This window comes from Calliopsis andreniformis, chromosome 1, assembly GCF_051401765.1.
Source record: "Calliopsis andreniformis isolate RMS-2024a chromosome 1, iyCalAndr_principal, whole genome shotgun sequence".
NCBI classification, from domain to species: Eukaryota; Metazoa; Arthropoda; class Insecta; order Hymenoptera; family Andrenidae; genus Calliopsis; species Calliopsis andreniformis.
The window spans coordinates 6,232,537-6,251,783 of NC_135062.1; positions in this window are offsets into that span (position 1 = coordinate 6,232,537).

Below are 19,247 nucleotides of genomic sequence, written 5' to 3' on the forward strand. Positions count from 1 at the left end.
TGGCCAGGGACTTTACGACACGAAGGCGCGTGGAAAAGTCACGACCACGCGGTGGAAACGACCGGAGGTGGAAAGAATTGGAAAAGTGGAAATAGCCCGGACGAAATTGCCAACTCGAAATGGGCTTCCTTGAAACTTTCGCAGACGCCGCTGTCGTGGGCTCTTCGATTTTATCGGGGCCGAGTCGAACAGCCGCGTAACCGTGATAATGGCCGCGATGAGTGGTGAAAAAAATTCAAGGGGATACGTTTAGGACGCCTTTGGTCCTTAATGGACTTTAAACCCATTACCAAGAAGAACGAATATATCCGACGCTGGAAATTGTTTACGTGGTGCACTGTTTATTGAATATGACTGATTTTGGTTTGTCTTTACTTATAAATAGTAGGCAAGTATTACTTTTTGAATTCGTTAAAATTCCTACTTCACTTGAGGGGTTAAAATGATTTCGTTTTATTAGGCATTTTGAACATTTTGAGAGGTTTTAATCAGTGTTAAAACCAATATAGTTACTGCTCTGAAATTTTCAAAAATTTGGAATTAAATATTTTCTAAATTAAGGAGAGTAAAGAATACTTTTTTTTTTTTAAATCTTATTGATTATTAATTAAATTTAATACGAACTGCCTATAATGGTTACTAGCTACACATAGAAGAAAGAAAAAGTAGTTGTGTTACAATTAATGTCTGGAAGCGATGTGTTATATAAGTTTGTTCCTGGGAAGAAAATTATCATGGTAAGAGTTATGTTGGTGAACAAATTGTTTGTAAAATTTTACTGTATTTAATTTTTCTGATGAGTAATTAGAAATTTAAGGCAAAGTTGACTAATTGTAAGATGAATCAGATAAGTTCACTATGGTTGATGAGTGAGTTGATGTGTGAATATGAGCATGATTCGAATGTTGAATAAGGGTTGAACCACACTATCCATATGCACACGGTCCGCTCACGCTCAATTCTTGGAGTTACACTCATCTAACCAACGATTGAACCGAGATTAAAGCACTACTCGTAATATAAATATTCTGTATTTAAAAACAATAAAATTGAATGAAATAATGTTTAATCAAACCGAGAGCGTAGGGTAGGTAGATCGTGAGCATATTGATAGTGTAATTCAGCCCTACTAGTGCTTTTCAAAGTTTGATAACGTATTTCCTGGCTATGAATTGGCTATTATTCCAAGCAACAACTAGCTTATTACCAAAAAACGGTAAAGTTAAAAAAGGGGTTAAATTTACCTCTTAAAAAAGGGGTAAATTTAATGATGAACTCATAGCGAAGGAACGTTGTACTAGAAAAATAGAATATAATTATAAAAATGAAACAGAATTAACAAAATCAAGAATTTAACTTAAAACTATATCTGCAGTAAAAAAGGATTTATCTCATAGTCTTATAAATTTAATTTGGTTTTAGATGGTTTTCAAAAAATCCTCTCTACTCTGATCAATTTAGTCTTCAGTTTGCACGATTTCTCCAAGTTCACTCGAAAGTTCCAAACCCAAATTCATTCGGAATTCCACGTACATAGGATACCGAATCGTTTGAAGAAAGTTAATCATTCAAATCGTCTAAGCAGAACTCACCGACTCCAATATAATTTTGACGAGTTTCAATGGCTCGCGAACAAAAATGGCGACTATAACCGATCGACGCCCTTCGGCCTCGAAATCGCTCGCGCCAAAGGAATTTCATTCTCGATCCAAGATACTTTCGGTGCCGACTATGTAATTTTGATTCGTTATTCCGCGAAACGCGGAGGAACTCGACGGTAATTGGCTAAATTGCCAATCCTGCCAATCAATCGTTAAATATCAAGGATAACCTGGCTCCAATCTCGTCCCCCGTCTCTGGTTAGTCACCTACGCTCACTTTATGTGCCTTTGTTTATGGATAGGTTCGTAAATACAGTGTATATTTGTAACAACATCTGCATTTGTAATAATACGAAGAACAATTGTATAATATAATAAGTAATATAATAATCTTGTTGACAGTTGTTAGTTCCATAGTAAAGATAAATTATGACAATATGAGGTTTCTATAAATGTGTCACTATAGTTTTTATCATTTTGCTAGTTTTGGAGGATTTGTAATGTAATACAAGTAGTTTATGTCGTAGAAAATATTTAAAATTTTATTTTCAACTTTAAATGTTATTATCAGAAGTCAATTAATTTTATATAAATTGAACTCTTATTAAGAAAGCATTAGGTATTGAAATAAGTTTGAAATTGAGTTTTGGAACAAATGATTCGAAGCGTGTATAAGGGATTATAACAACTTGTTGCTACTTCTATTGGAGGAAAAGTAGTGATCAAAATTTTAGTGGTTGCTTTTTTATTATATAACGTGGTTCTAAAAACTGTAATAGCGTGCAATGGGTACATTTATTTACCTTCTTCATTTTTTCTAGAGCTCTAATAGCGAATTAACACTTTGGCTACGATTAGCTAGTACGAATCCAATTTTATTTAAATTTGAAAAGACCGCAATAATTATAATTGTTATTTCATTTTTGTAGTAAATATTAAGTTAATCAAAAAATAGTGTCAACTGTTGCTGTTGAAAATCTGACTGCAGCCAACTAATTCATGTCTTTTATTATTTAAATTGTGCTTGCCACAAGTAGCCTAAGAAAACTCATAAACCAAAAAGATAATAATATGAAATCAAGTTTTTTCCTAAATTCGACAAAATTGTCCAATACATGTCACCTGAAAATATAGTTCAAAAGACGAAGATTGTATCTCACGGTAAATAGTTGCACAGTGAAAGGGTTAAAACGCTATTGGGACCGAGAAACGAGCGAGCAAGTTGACTTTTGTCATTCTTTCGCCCGTGGCTCTGCGAGTCGAATAAATTTGCCGCCGAAATTTCCGGGAAATAAAAAGGAGGCGGTCGACGGCGACGCCGACGACGTCGAGCCCGCTTACGCAACGCGATTTATCCCGATATTCCTACGTTGCTCCGGGCCGGCGCAGTCTTTGTTCAGGAACCGCGGCACACGAGCGGTTTCGTCGACTTTTAATTTATTTCGGGCCAAGTCGCCTCTCTTCCCCCTGTTTGCCCCGTTTCTCTCTTCGCCAGTCGAAATTTCGCGGTGAAATCGAACCGAATCGAACCGTGAGACGCTGCAATTTACAGTGGGGCCTGGACACCTTCAAATGATGGATTGCGCGCGGCATAGCCTGACGGGAATCAAGGCAAAATTTTAAGGTGGGAGTTGTTACACACGTTCAACGCTACACCTGGATGTAGTTATCCATTAAATAGAAGAAGGAGGATTGTTGTTGCCGTCATGTGTTTATAGGTATTGAATCCCAGTCTGTATTGACCTTTATGCAGATACTGGAGAAACAATGAGAAAATAAGTACAATGCATCACGTGTATATTTATTTTATTATTATTATTTTGTGTATTTGGACGTTGCGTTTAGACGCAGTGTCAGTCGTCAATAGGAAATCTCTTCGTTGTGATTGCGGTTAATTTTCTTGTTGAATCAAAGCAATCAGTCAGTTAATAACAATGGAGGTTGAGAGTCGGTCTGACTATTGTTTTATACTCTTTTCTCCTTGCTTTAATACGTATTTCTGTGTAGATGTTAGGTTCTAAATCATCATCTGGTAAAGAGTAATTACAATGATCGTTTCACGGAAATTCAATGGTACTGATTTTTATGTTATAGTATTAGGATTTCTATTTTTAATTTTTTTGTTATTTTCATGTTTCCTGGTTTTTATTTTGTTTTTCTTCAAAAAGGTGGGAATTTTAAGTTCAGCAAATGTACAGTACTCTCTCAAAGATATTTCATAGTTTTGAAGCTTATGAGGAATATTTTCTATTTTAGATTTAAAATATATTAGTAACTGAATATTTATAGAATACACAGATGAGCATACGAGAGTATACAAGATGAGCTATTCATAATTTTTGACGTACGCGAGTATGCTATTTCTTTTTTAAAACGAGGAGGTATTTGGTACTTCTTCATTATTGCATAAAAGTTATTGACATTTTTTTTTAATTTTTTGTAACCACAATCAATTTGCTATAATTTACCTAATATTTTATCATTTTTTCGTAGAATATATTTGTGGCATAGAGAAACAGAGTATATTAATTAATTCATGAAAGCGTACATAATTAAAATTTGTATATACCGTCTTACTTTAAATTACTTCAAAGGCTATCTGTATTCCCAGAATAATTTTTCTAATATACCACTTGATTTAATGGTAATATTTGGTATTCAAATAGTAAGCCTACATTTTCTTACTAAATTTTCAGCAATTTGTATCAATTCTACTGATAAATATAATTTTAATAGTACAGAATCTAGCCAAGATTCTTATTTGAATTAACGAATTTATTTCATACAAAATTAGTTCCAAGAATTTCGAAAAAGCGTCACCAGAAATCACGTACCTGATTTATATCGTATACTATCCAAAAGTATATCAGACTGTGATAAGAAACAGTTTCTGAGGATGATAAAAACGGGGCTGCGTTTCGATTCACGTCTCAGCACGAACTGCCGTGCTCTACCTTTAGCGCGCGACTACCCTTTCGCGGGGGCTGCTATTACAGAGTGTTTCCGCGTGTGCACACCTGCGAACATTTTCATATATCCGTGCACTTCTGTGTGCCCGACTACATCTTACAATCTGTTGATGCTATTTATGCATCTAATATGCATCGTGGATAAGAAAAACGAAGTTTATGATGTAAAAGGAACTTAGGATCTTTATATATTCCTTGAGAATATTGTATGTATTTGTAGCGACAAGTAAAACATACATTACTGAGAAAAGTAGGGTGAGATAGGTAGGAGCAATGGAAAATCGTTGAACATTAAGGGAATTATACAAAATGTATAATTTCTTATAATAGAATTTTTTTCTATTATAGAAGAAAGAGTTTTCTACGATTATAGTATTTCACTATAATCGAAAAAGAATTTTTTCTCGGTTGTTTAAGAAAATGAAAAATATAGTGTTTGCTCAATGTAGGCTCTTTGCTCCATTGACAAATTTATACTCTTGGACACGTTCTCGGAGTCAACCCATGTTCATTTTATCCCACTTTGGTCTTATAAAAAATTCTGAGTGATAGAACTCACGAATTAGACACTTTCGCTCTAAATAATTTCAATTTATAGCAAATGTAACAGTGAGACTACATCGAGGAAATACTGTAGATACAAAATATATCTAGATTTGATAAATATTTTTCCCTTGTATTTACTTAATTCTTAACTTGTCCAGTTTCTTTAAATTTAATACAAACAGTTCAATACTATTAAATTAAATAACTCTTCTTGAACAAGTTCGTGAGACACTGTATTTTATTCAACGTTAAAGAATGCAAATGTTTTTACAGTTTCCTTTGCCAGATAGCAAACTATCGATCACGAATAGTAATCTTCGTAACATTCACGTTCCAAGTACTTCGTCGACGAAGAAATCGTCGCGTGGTAATCGGTCTTCCTCGAAAATTATGCGTCGACAATCGTATCTTGTCGTCAACCGTAAACCTTCCAGGCGACATCGCAAAAGTTCAGTGAAAGAGGGAGAGACTTTCCGGTCCCCTCGTGCCGAAACGATAATAATTAGTGCAATTAGGGGTGCAGCGACCGCGTCTGCGCCCTGTCGCGTCGTACCGTAAACTTCAAGCAATAATTTACGGAGCTTTTAGCGAAAGGAGCCAACCAGATACAGCCGCCTCGTTACAACGCGGAGATCTTGCTAAGTTGTCGCGAAGAATTATTAATTGCCTTAGAAAACTGTTCGTAGTCACAGTCTATCTATTCATTCGATCGTTTTCAAATTTTTTATGAGCAAGTGCGAAATTTCTTATTACTAATATTTAACTATTGTTTAGTGTTATGTCGTTAGTACGACTTCATTTATTTTCCATGAAAATTATTGCACAGTATCCATAAAATAGTTAAATTAATCACTTCTGTGCAGTGGTAACAGTTTGAGAGTGAGAATGTAGTCGCTAAAGAGAAAGAAGTAGTTCTATTATAAAAAAAGATAAGTCTTGTTGCTGCTGTGGTGTCTTCGAGTGCATAGAATACTCAATATATTAATTTCTACATTTTCGTGAGCTAGAACAGAAAGCTGTTGTGGAATAAAGTGTATATCTGTGTGTGACCTGACTGAGATAGTGGAAATAATCTACTGAAATAATAATGAGTTTTCTATATATTCAACTATTTTTCAGAATAAATAGTTACAGTGATTTTCCTATATTGCTTGCGCCAGTCTTTTATAAAATATCGCGCCTCGTTTTCTAGAAACTGACTTTGAATCTTAACCAAGTTCACGTATAGCGAAGTAAAATTTTGAATGCTTGAGAAGCACGTACGGAAGTGAGAAGAATACTTCTACTTACAGTAGATACAGTCAATGGTTAGACTGTGAATATTTCACTTACTGTCCCTTTCAAGTGCTCACAACTGTACTTTTCTACACTTGAACCTAATCACAATTTAAACTCAATTTTCTCAAAAATGAAGTGCAACATCAAGAAATTGTATTCCGTATTTTATAAAAGTTATTTACAAAGTTTTAACTTTTGAATCAATTTTTTTCTGTTGTAAGTTAACTGTATGTAATCATGCTTTAACTGGGACTGAACTGGAAGTTCAGTTTTAATCATTATTTTTCCTTTGATTAATCAAAATTCTCAAGGATCATATATTGTTTACAATTGTATTACGAGACGTTAAAATAAAATACAAAAGTTAGAATTATTTTTTAAATTAGATTGATTTCATTGGCATTATTTAAAGAATTAAAAGTAGGACAATATTATTTAGCGGAATAACTGTAACATTTTACTTATAGTAAAGGGAAAATTGACAAAACATAAAAAAACAATTGATTAGATGCAGTGTAACTTTAATATTTTGAAGTCAGTATAAACATTCCTGTTTAACTGCAGCTTTGTCCCACTTCCGAAATGACAATAGTTCCTCATTTATATAAAATGTATGGATTCGAAGTTGCTCACAAGAAAACTTGATCAGTATAGACTTCATTTTACACCTCTTTTCGAACAAAAAAGATAACAATCAAGAAGTTCCTATTGTTTCATAATCATTTCATAAACAAGAATAATTTCCATGAAAATATATATATGTACACACAAATTGTGTATTTTTAATATGTTACTTTATACATTTTGTACGTATAATGGTACGTAAATCGGTAAATATATATCCTTTTATCCCAACAAAATAATAATACAAATAAATCAGACCTCACACCGTCACTTGAAGATTAAGACTCAACTTTTTCTAACTTTTGACCACATCCTCTGAATAATTTTCTCGTATACGACGAGTCACCGGGAAAAAAAGGGTAGAGGGCACGCGACTGTCATCGTCGGCAGGCTTCCAAGCGGCCTACCGCCTCGTTAAGATTTTACCTCCCCCATAGTCGACGAAGTATAGGCGGCAGGGCACAGCGTGCGGGGGGTGCTTCGTGTTCGCGGAGTGAAGGTTCTTGTACAGCTGTCGGACAGGGTATTATATATGTATGTACGTATGTATATACGATATTATGGTCTACCCAGACGTTGTAATGCCGAAACTGGAGGGTAACTATTATCCCCCGCACGTTTGTTTATAAAGTTAAGATGAACCTGCAGCGACGTTGAAACGAGAGTCACGTTGCGCTAAGTACGTTTTTACCTTGAAGCTTATTCGTTAGAAAGGAGGACGGGGTTAATTACGATTATGACGCGGTAGTACGCGCGTCTCATCGTGCTCGCAAAATTTTAAGGATGCTCGATGAGACACTGCGTTCAGGCAAGGACACTCCGCGAAATGTGTTGTCTCTCGGTCAGACCTGGCCACTTATGAAATTTCAGATTGCATGTTATTTTATTATACGGTCCTTTCGTTGTTTCTTTTTAGGAGGCAGTGGAAAAGGTAATTGATATTTAAGAGAGGATATTGTTTGAATATAATTGATGTAATGATAATTTCTGTTTTCTTATTAGGATAAGTTGTCAAATATACAAACTTTATATGTTAAACATGAAGAGGAGAGGATATTGTTTAAATATAATTGATATAATGATAACTTTTGTTTTCTCATTAGGATAAGTTGTCAAATATACAAACTTTATGCGTCAAGCATGAAGCTTAAATGATAAAATACTAAATACTAAAAATTAATTCTGGGCATAAAATGGTGTTTCTATTAAATTCAGATGATTTTGTAGACTTTTGGAAACTCAAATACGTTAATTAATATTTTAGCATACTAAGGTGGGATCACTCAGGGACCCCAACATTATTTCCTTAACACGACTGAATTCAAGTTTTTAAATTTACAGATACCCAGATTTCGAAGATTTGTACATATTTAAAGGAAAAATGACAAGTTTTTTCTAACAATAAAAACGACATTTACTGTATTAATTTCCCAATTATATAGTTATAATATACTAACAGAGAGAAAGTATTACAGTGAGCAAAATATTTTTCTATTCGTAAATATACAGATTTTTCTACTAAAGTTCAATTTTACCCCCAATTTCATCGCTTCTACTATTTCCCCTTTGAAGTCATATAATTTTACTACTTTTACACTCGATAGTTAAAGTTCAATTCTTGATAGCGAAAGCAATGTAAAATCCAAAAATGTAATAATCCATGTTCGCATAGTAGATTCAACAAAAAAACTTTAGAGGCTGAAATCTTTATCATAAATTCTACTATTGTAAAAACCTGTGCAGAATAACTCTACAAATTTCAAACTCGTTCTCCAAAATTACAAGTGTAATTAAACACTTGACGTTCTATACTAAAAAACTTATGTAGCATATTTAATAATTACAGCTGCTAAAATTGTCGCAAAATAAAAGGCGGGGCAAAGGAAAGGTCAAAGTGTGTGAGAGACTATGTTATTATCGATTGAAGCACGGAGTTTAACTTGGTCTAAATTGCTGAACGAGATCGATATAACCGACGCGAGCCAATTTACGTTGAGGCAAGTGGCGAGATTCGCGCGCGATAATTGCTCGCGAACTGGCAAACACCCGCACTCTCGTTCTCTCTCTTCCAGCTGTATTGCGGAGCGCACGTGGCTTCTCTCAGGTTCGCTCGCGAGCTTTTTACTCGTCCATCACTCACGTGCTCGTTCATGACTGCTCATTCTACTGACAATAACAGGCTTCAAAAACTGGAGCCTGGCACGAGAAGCGCCGCAGCATGAATCATATTGTTTCAAAAACCGCTTTTCATGAGTTGGTGTGTTCTGATTGTAGGATTGAATATACGTTCGCAAGATACAGTGTTAAAACTATTAGCAAATATGTTGACATGTGTATATTATGGGCAAAAAACTAAGAAGTATTTATTCTCTTATTGATTTCCAAATAGTTGTAATTCCGAAAGGGACAGTAGGTCATGGAAAATATAAGACTGTTCCTCATATTTTCTCCTTATGAATGTTGTAAAGACAAATATAAATATAATTAGTTGAAATGTAAAAATTGATTATACTCTACGAAATTAAATTAGTTATCAGTAAAAATTCTTTTAATTTGAACAATTTCTTTTATTTTACCTTTTTCTTATTAATGTTTGAGCGAAGTATAGTGTCATATGAGTTTGTTTTATTTTTCAGTACTATACTTCTATAGAGGATGTTTGACAATAGATATCACAAAGTTTAAAGAGTGATTCTATGTGTCAAAATAGAAAAAAAATTAAGAGTGACGAAATTGCGTTTGGAGCTCTGTTTTGGAGTAATTAATTGTTACATTAACGTTTAAAATTCGTGTGAAATGTGTCTGACTGAGGACTTATTCTACTACCGATATGCATTAGCGAAATTAATGAAACAGGCCTTAAGTCAAACACATTTCACAGATATTCTAGGTATTTTCTCAACAATTAATAACTTGGAAATGAAGTTTGTTACCTCTTAAAATTAACCTGTCCTCGGACACATTGTATATTTTCACTTAATTGTCAGATATTAGCTGTTTTATATATTGATATTTAAGCTTTATTTGGATATATTGTGGTGCATTATTATAAACTGTTTCTTATAGACCTCCTTTCCGAATTTGAAGCTTGCATTAGCAACACTTATTTTTAACATAGAGTATACAGTATATGGATCACTATTCATATAATTCTTCTCAGAAAGTTTCTCTAACATTTTTCGATAATGAAAAGACCATTAAATTGATCTTTTCTATTTTCACAACTTCTACAGATACTTTCTCACACCACTGAAACTAGTACATGCATTTCAAATTCCCAAATTAAATGGAATAATATCTACTAATAAGATTCAGCCTATTGGACAATATAATGCAATATAAAACTGAATACAGAATGAGGTAAAAGTTCATTAAAAAACATGAATACTAATAACTGAGGCAAAGTATAAATAAACCACAGCTGCAATAAAAAGAATATAGTAAACTACAGGCTCCATGACAAGTATATGTATATCCATTTCATATAAAAAAGTAATGAAAAAGCGTGTTATCAAAAACTAATTCCAACATCGTCCAATAAATAAGTACGCGTCAAGGTCGAACAGAAGAATCATAAATTAAGGACCGTAGAAGTTTACGAGTCTATTCATACGATTCACAATTCCGGTTTCCAATGTCAGCTTTTTTCATCGGCGTCATTAGGACACTGGCTGCTTATCGTAGAAACAAGGTCTAGACTGCTCGTAAATCATGGGAACGGCATCGCGAGATCATAGTGGCTGTCTTATACCCAACAAATTCATCGAGCCCTCCTCAAAGTCGCTGCACCGCGGCGTCGAATCGCGTGCCAGTTAACCGTAACGAAAGAGCGAAAAATTCGATCGTGACGCGGGCTCATGACTCTATGTACGTACACGCGACAGAAGTCGAGGGGAATGGGCTGTACACTGATCACTCCTGGCGTCGTTAAGGTGTCACGGTTGTCGAGAATCTTGTACACTTGAGTTCAGACGTTTCGACGGGCTCGTTTTTCATACCTGTTCAATGTATGAGCACAGAGGATGAGGTTGAACACAGTGGAACTCTACGTGTGCAAGGGGATTCTTCCGTGTGATGCCAGACACGTGATACAGATGTTTGTATATCGGGATTCGGTCGAATGACAGCGTCTTCATTATTATCAAAGGGCTCTTGCAGCGTTGAATTAATATTAGATCACTTCATAAGTTCATTACTTATAAAGTGATCTACTCCCTGTTTTATAGTAGAATTAAAAAAATTAACTATCCTTTACAGAAGAGCCTCAAAAATTGAGAAATAAAACAATTAGAACAATGTGTAAAACAATTAGAAAATGGTAGTAGAATGTAATATTCGGCAAAACTATGGCTAGAAATAATAGTAGACATTCATTTCGTTACAAATAAATTGATTTTTGGAAGTATTATAAAGCGACTTAATATTATTATTAGACTGCGGATCTTTAAGCATTCATGGAAATTTTAAACGTGTAAAAAGTTGCAAAGTGCATGTGTATATGCAAAGATATAAAACATATGAAAAGTAAGGTACAAATCATGGTATTTGAAAAGTGAACAAAATTTTTATTCAGCTACTTTTTTTTACAATTAGTTGCGTTTATGAAAATATGCAGCTGTATAAAAATCCACACTGAAAAAGAATTCACAGTAATGCTTCACTTATCATGAATCAAAGTGCATACATAGTATTGTATACTTACATTTGATTGTCTAAGATTTGTAACACTTTTGCAAATAAATTCCTGTAATATGTACAATGTACTAATACTCCTAGATATAATAATCCATTTATAAAGGTCATTGAAAAAATTAAAAGCTTCGGTTTAGACAAAATTCGATAGAAGGTAGTTGAGACTGTAATTTATTTTAATCAATAATCTATGTATGTACGAGTTCTTGACACAGATCACGTCATTCTTCGATCCTGGAGGTACTTTATTGAAGAGACTACTATTCAATATTAGAAGCAGTTCGATGCATAACTTAAGGGGGTATTTTAGTATAGACCGCAGTTTTTTAAGTATTCTTTGGCACATTTCTTTTTTACGCTAGCACATTTTTGTATCAGATTTTTTCGTGTATCTTTGGCCTATATTTAAAGAGTATATACAATTTTTTAAATTTGAAAACATTGAAAATTGTAAAGGATACAGTTTCTTTAATACAACTCTTATCTAAAATGAGTGAGTCAAGAATGATCTTGTTTAATATAATTGGAACTAGAACTGTGCAAAAATATTGAAAATAAAAAATTTGATTGCTCATTAAAGTCAGGTTATCGATTTTTTGTGTCTTTTTATCTTTGGCATGTTAAGAATGATACTGAAAAACATCCGATTTTCAAAATTCTAGTTCAGGCGATAAAGACAGATGTGTTAAGGAGTTCCACCAAACTTGGTGTCAATCAGACAATTAAAACTTGAGATATCATAGCAACCATTTGGAAAAATGTTTAGAAAAATGAAAAATAATGTAGTTATGAATCTCGACAATGAACTTTACCTACTCTGTTATCAGTTTATAAATATCTTTTTATAAAAAGGTTTACTTTACCGCTGTTCTTACAAGCTTTTTCAACAAATATAGATATATATTAGTTTAAATAATTGAGGTTGAAACATTTCTAATCTAAAAAATCAAAAATTTTCCAATTCAATCAAATATTTCTTAATCTAATTACTAGACTTCAGATCTTTATGCATTTATGGAAAACTTTAGTATTCAAAAAAGTACAAAATCCATATAATATGCAAAAATGTACAATATGTCAAAAGTTAAATATACTTTGTACTACATGGAGGGTGAACAAAATCTACATCTCTAAATGTGTTTATGAAAATAGAAATTTGCATAAACATCCACAGTCTACCAATTACATTTCGAATGTATGTACCTTCACCATAAACGAATGGACATTACAGAATTAGTAATCGCGAAATATTTCGAATCGTTAAAGACCATACCAAAAAAATATCTCGAAATGACTAATCACTCGCATTAAAGAATTCTCGTTCTGGATAAACCCGATACACGCAACATTGATGAATTCAGTAGAACATAAAAACTTAATCTTCCAATTCCCCTAATCTCATACAGTCAATTCAAGCTCGCCTTTGGCTCGGTCGCCCAATTCTTCGATATCTTAATGCCGTTTCCCTTTTCACGGGCGTAAAAAAATCCGTAATCGGGGAGAGGCAGCAATTTATTTGATTCCGAATGAAGAAAGGCGAAGAAAAAACGACCTGAAAAGAAGGAAACGCTTTTCGGCACGGTTATACGCCGCGGGACCGTTTTGTACGCGATAATTGCCGGCGTTATTAAAAACAGTTTATGCCAGCCAGATCAGTCGGTGTTCGTTAGTAGAACGCGTTCCGGGAATCCGATTTTAATAGGCGCGTAGTTTCCCGTGAAACGTTCCGAGTGAACCAGAACGATTTTACGACTGCTCGTTTCAGCCTTTCGGTACCGCGAGCCGGCAAACAAGAAGAATGGCTTCGTGTGCCTTTTTAAGAGACTCGGTCGAATAATTAAAATTGATGTGACAGTAATACCGGCGCGTACATGTAAATCAGCTGCTATCTTGAAACAGGTGACGCAACGTTTCTGTTTGGAGGTTACCTCTAATATCATGACCACCGCTCCCTTTCTACTTCTTTTCGAAATACTTAAAGCCTGCGATATTGCCTGTTGTGCTTTAGCAGTTTTTGTCTGTGAGCGATTTGGTTTATTTGAAATGACATTATCGTGCTCCTTCTGGAGGCTGAAAATTGTGTTTCAGTAATGAAGTTTGCGCAATGTTTATGGGCGGAATTTTGTTTGACTCATTGTCAGTTGCATATTTACTTCGTCTTATATTTCAGTGATTTTATGAATTCTAAGTAGAGCCTACTGTATTAAGATTATATACATGATGGAGGAAAGATTTTGAATGTCATTACTTTTATAGGAGGGATGCTTTTTATGAAAATAATATTGCCGTAAGACATCCATTGATTATTGCAGTAAAAAGAATATGTGAAATTGTGCAATGAATTGAATCGTGCCGTTTTATGAGAGAGGTTTGTTTTTCAATACAATAAAATAGAATTGCTGTGACTACTTGTAAGTTAGTTAAGAATGTAAAAAACAACTTGGAAACAGAAGAAAAGAGAGACGGAAATTAATCTGTCTCATTAGTTCATTTTGTCATGTAGACGTGCAGTAATTGCAACAATATGTGGGAAAATATTCTATTCAAATAAATTTGTAAATCTGTTTTAATGAAGACTAGATTGGCAACTGAAGCATTTTGAAGTAAAATGATTATTTCTGTGGAACTGTCTAAGATGTGCATTTTTTCATGAGAAGTTCTTTTATTAGTAACTAAAAATTAATACACTCTTTGTATACATATAGTGTCATAAAAAGAAATCATGAGATTTCTTAGTTAGAGAAGAGCAATATTAATAGGACAAACACGTACTCCAGTAAGTAATTTTTATTAATAAACTATTTATAGGATTCTTTATATTTCCATCAAGATTAATCTTCAATTTTATGTTAACTCAATATTTATTATTCCCTCTTTTGTATCAATTTTCTGACCTTAAATTTTTTGAATCTCTTCTATAGAGAATTTGAACATCATTATATATATACATTTGAGACAATTTAGCAATGCACCTTAGTTTTAGTACGTGCGAAAAATGTTATGATGGAAAATAGATTTTAGAGAAGAAAGAGAGCGTGAAACGATTCAAACAACGTACAACGATTTTCATACAATCGAGAAGCGTGCTCGTATTCTGATGTATCGATAGCAACCCCTTTTCGGAACTCCGTATTGGACTCACGTGGTGAACAGAGTCTTGTTATCAGCAAGCTGCCACCCTCTTTTCCCTCTACCTCAATATTCCTACTCTAATAACACAGCCTGTTGACCTTACATCCTTTTGCACACGTTCACACATTCTGTGCTATCAAAACTGAGCAACGCAAAGACTATTTCCGATCGTTACTGTAAAACTTCGGTATTGGTTTTATTAAATAAGTTAATAGCAACGTAGTAACGCTATAAAATATTTATACCTCCATGTTTTATTCTTTCCTTTTATATTTGTTTAATTAATTAAAACATATATCCTAGGAAGTAAAGTAGATCACTTTAACTAAATTAGTGCCGTGTTAAGATTAATTTAATCCCAACGCATTTTTCAAATAATTATTCCATATTGATATAATAAATTTTGCTTTTAACAGAACAGGTACCCTTATGTGTAGCTTCATATGGAGATGTATTCTTCAAACATTTTTATTAGAAGCTAATGAGTTTTACGTAAATTCAATTGTTTACTAAAAAGCAATAGAAATTAAAATTATGTTTCGAGTCATATTGACTCGAGTAATAAGGGTCAAATTGTTGGGTGATTAATGTTATTCCTGATTCATAAAGGATAAATACGATAAGCGATGTTCGTGCAAAACAACTTAAATCACTGTTTGTGCAGACTTTCTAAATCAGAGTTCAAATCATAATTTCAGTTAGTAACTATAAGCCAAGAACTGTCCTCATCTCCTCAGCAAAAACCAACCATATACAGATTGTTCCAGATCGAAGCCGACAAACTCTGCCAATATATTTGGAAAGTCATTATGAACAAAAAATGTTATATACACCATGAGTTGATTTCTCTTCGTTCTCAAGATATGGAAGATGAAATGATACAAACCATAAATAATCAGATGCATTAAAGTTACTTAACTTGTAATGGTAATTATTCATTTGAAATTATGCTTTACATTGTTGTATACTGATTTGCACTAGTTCAAATCTTCTAAAATACCCATTTCGTGCCTCTCTTTGAACAGTTCATTTCAATAAGCACAGGAATAGTCCCTTAACTGAACAACCACTTGTATCAGTATTTTCGTCTATAACTCGAAAACGAAGTCAAATCATCCCATGATGATATAACATTTTTTGTTCAAAATGGCTTCCTAAATATGCTGGCAGACTTTGTCAGTTTCAATCTCGAACACCCACTATATTTATACACCCCGAAAAGTCTACGTCAGAATAGAGAAGAGAATAAAGCAAAAAGACAATTCTGTAACCAGAGCCGTCATTGACAACATGCACTGATCAATCGTCGTAATCTTTATAACTATTATACCCGTGGAAATACGTCACTCAATTAAAAACACAATCGTCTATTTTAACACCCTCGGGTTTCCAATAAAATATCTAAATAAAAAAGGGAAGATCGGTATAAAATCACTTAATAAATGAAGATAGAAACGCAAAAACCTATACGACTGTCTATATATTATATACAATCAATTTTGAATCATGTTTATTCTCGTACGGTATAGTGTGGGATATTTATTAGAAGGCGGAGGGTGTTCTAGAATTACGGGCTTCCGGTCGTGGCGAAAGGAACGCCTCGCTTTTTCATTTATTCGCCCCGTAAACGGCCGGTCGTTATCGGTCGACACCTTGGACGGTTCTCAGGAATTTAGTGCTCGCCAAAGGGGATGCTTCTGTAACGATTACTCGGGATAATTTCATATACATATAGGCAGATGATTCTTTAGAGATTGGAGAGAGAAATTACTAGACAACGATTTTTAGGATGCTGCTGTTTAGTATTTACTCCTTTCGGGATTTAATTCGTAAGCTACACGAACATTATACAGGGTGTCCCAGAATAAGTGTAAGTCCCGAGAAGGGGTGATTCCTGGAGTAATTCTAAGTAACTTTTTCCTTAGCGAAAATTTCCTCCGGGCCTTTGTTAAGGAGTTATTAACGAAACACAACGACCAATGTACATATGTAATAATATGCGTACAGATAGATAATTAAATCGATCAATCATTAGTTGAAAATTAAGTACGAAAAATAATATAGATGATGGAAAAAGGTAGACCTTATTTTTGTCACAGTCTTTTATTTTAGAAGCTACTCAAAGATTTGAGAGGTTAGAGGATTTCTGAATGCATTCTTTTGGCCCGTTCATTTCCTTAGTTCGTGAAATCAGAAAGCTTTTGAGATCATTGTGACTTTAGTGACCTAAATTCTGAGAATGTCAGTATGTGCAGTGGTACCTTGTTTAACAGACTTGATCCAAGATCAAAAGAAAAGTACCTTGTTAGTAGGGAAATTTTTAATTTTCTGCACACTGTTCTCAAAGTGAGGATTAAGTGTTGGCAAAGTCGGCAAATTCCTGTACTCCACATGATTTATAAATCTATATAGTATATTATATATACTATAATATCAAAAGTCATAGATAATTATTGATTGATCGGAACTCTATTGTATATTGCATAAGTAGTATACAAATAATGTATAAATATAGATAAAATTTATTATCGTATACGAGGATTGTCACATCCTGGCTATTGTTAGATTAGCGAATTGTCAAAGTCGAAGGGTTTTTTAAGTGACCATAAACTTAGCTGAAGCTGCAGGCTTGTTGGACAACTGCACCCCAAATGTCGAAAGAATACGTTTTAGGAAGCGCAATTTCTGTCATAATGTCCAGAAATCTGTTAGTTTACTATCTCCTTTTCTATAATGATTTCTAACTGCATATATTATTAATGTCACCGTTTACACTTGTCGAAACTCTTCCAATAGAAAGTTTTTTAGCCCATCTGCCAACAAACGACCGTTATCCATAGTGCATCTTTGCTCAAGTTTTACTCAACGGTAGCCAGATCTCTATCGAACTCTAACGAGAAACCATTGTACCAACGTCTCCTTTTTTATATTTATAATACACTTTTGTTTACAAAGCTAACTAGTTGTACAAAATTAATTTGGCGTACAACCGTGTATATATCGTACGTATCATTGATTTTACAGAAGTAGATAATAATACTAATAATAAGGTGTTTGTAATGCAAACTACTAAATAATAGATGGATGAAATACAAAAAGAGAAAGGAAAAAGACTCAATACAAAAGTGTCTATAAAGCATAGAATTGTAAAAGAAGAAACTTTCTTCTTACATATTTTCTGTGTTTACTTTGAAAGTAATTAAATTAACAAATGTTTCACAACTACTACGTTAGTACCAGGTCCTTTTTTCAATATTTCAGTCATAAAGTAGATGTTGAAGTATACTGTTAAACGGAAGTTTGAACGCTTGTTGAAACATAAGTTTTTATCGCTTGCTAATTTTCATTAAAGTTTCACTTTGTGACAAAGTATAAAAGTTAACATTTTCAACGATAAGTATAACGTACTTTACTTTAATTAGCTCTATACAAGTTAAAAAAATTGAAGAAATTGTTTATAGTTACTTAAATTTCTATAATGAGTGGACTTTTAGTCAACAGCATAATTTAAAAATTCACATTTAACTTACATATTCTTGAAAGTTAAATTTCCATCACAAAGTATTATATACGCCTTCCTTCGCACGATTTATTAGCGGTAGAATTACACCTTAACTTTAAAAAATTGTTTGAATACAACTGTGTCTCGTTCGTGTAGGAACACGTTTAAATTACAATTCTTGTTATATCGATATCGCCACTTGTTCATTGGCAAGGAGACGGCAGTCAACCAGTTTCCATCATCGTCTACAAAGCAGTGTCATGAAAGCACAGAATATCCTACACGCAACGATATCTTGTTACCTAATTCTCTTGATTGAAAGTTATTAAATATATCTGAAGTTTAATATTCTGAACTTTTTTCAGACCTGTCTAAATAAGTCAGAGGTAAATATACCTATAAAATAGATTATTTAGTAGCAGCTATTTGTTTAGGCTAAAGAAAAAAAGAAGAGAAATTGTAATTTAATACTGAATAGTAAGAAAACATGTTTGATTTATTATTCAATAATTCAAACGCATATAAAACCAGAAGAGTTAAATAATTTGTCACTCAAAGAGTTTGAAAATGATACTATTCTTTTAGTACGTACATGTAAGGCTTTGTATTATATAAAATTATTAACGTGACACCGTAGAGGAATATACTATCTATAACTACACTAGATTATTAATATTTCTATTATACGATTTAGTTGCGTATTTTTTTCTAAAATTTTTAAACTACTTCTTCCATTAACTCATTGTTAAGTACCAACTTTAGTTTGTGTCACTTACGAAGTTCATAGTATAAGTGCTGCGTTTTGTGGACAGTTTATCTATAGACGCTTAAATTCAACTCAAGCTTAACTTAACTCAAATTTATTAACTTAAATTAACTCAAACTTAACTCAATAACTCTTCG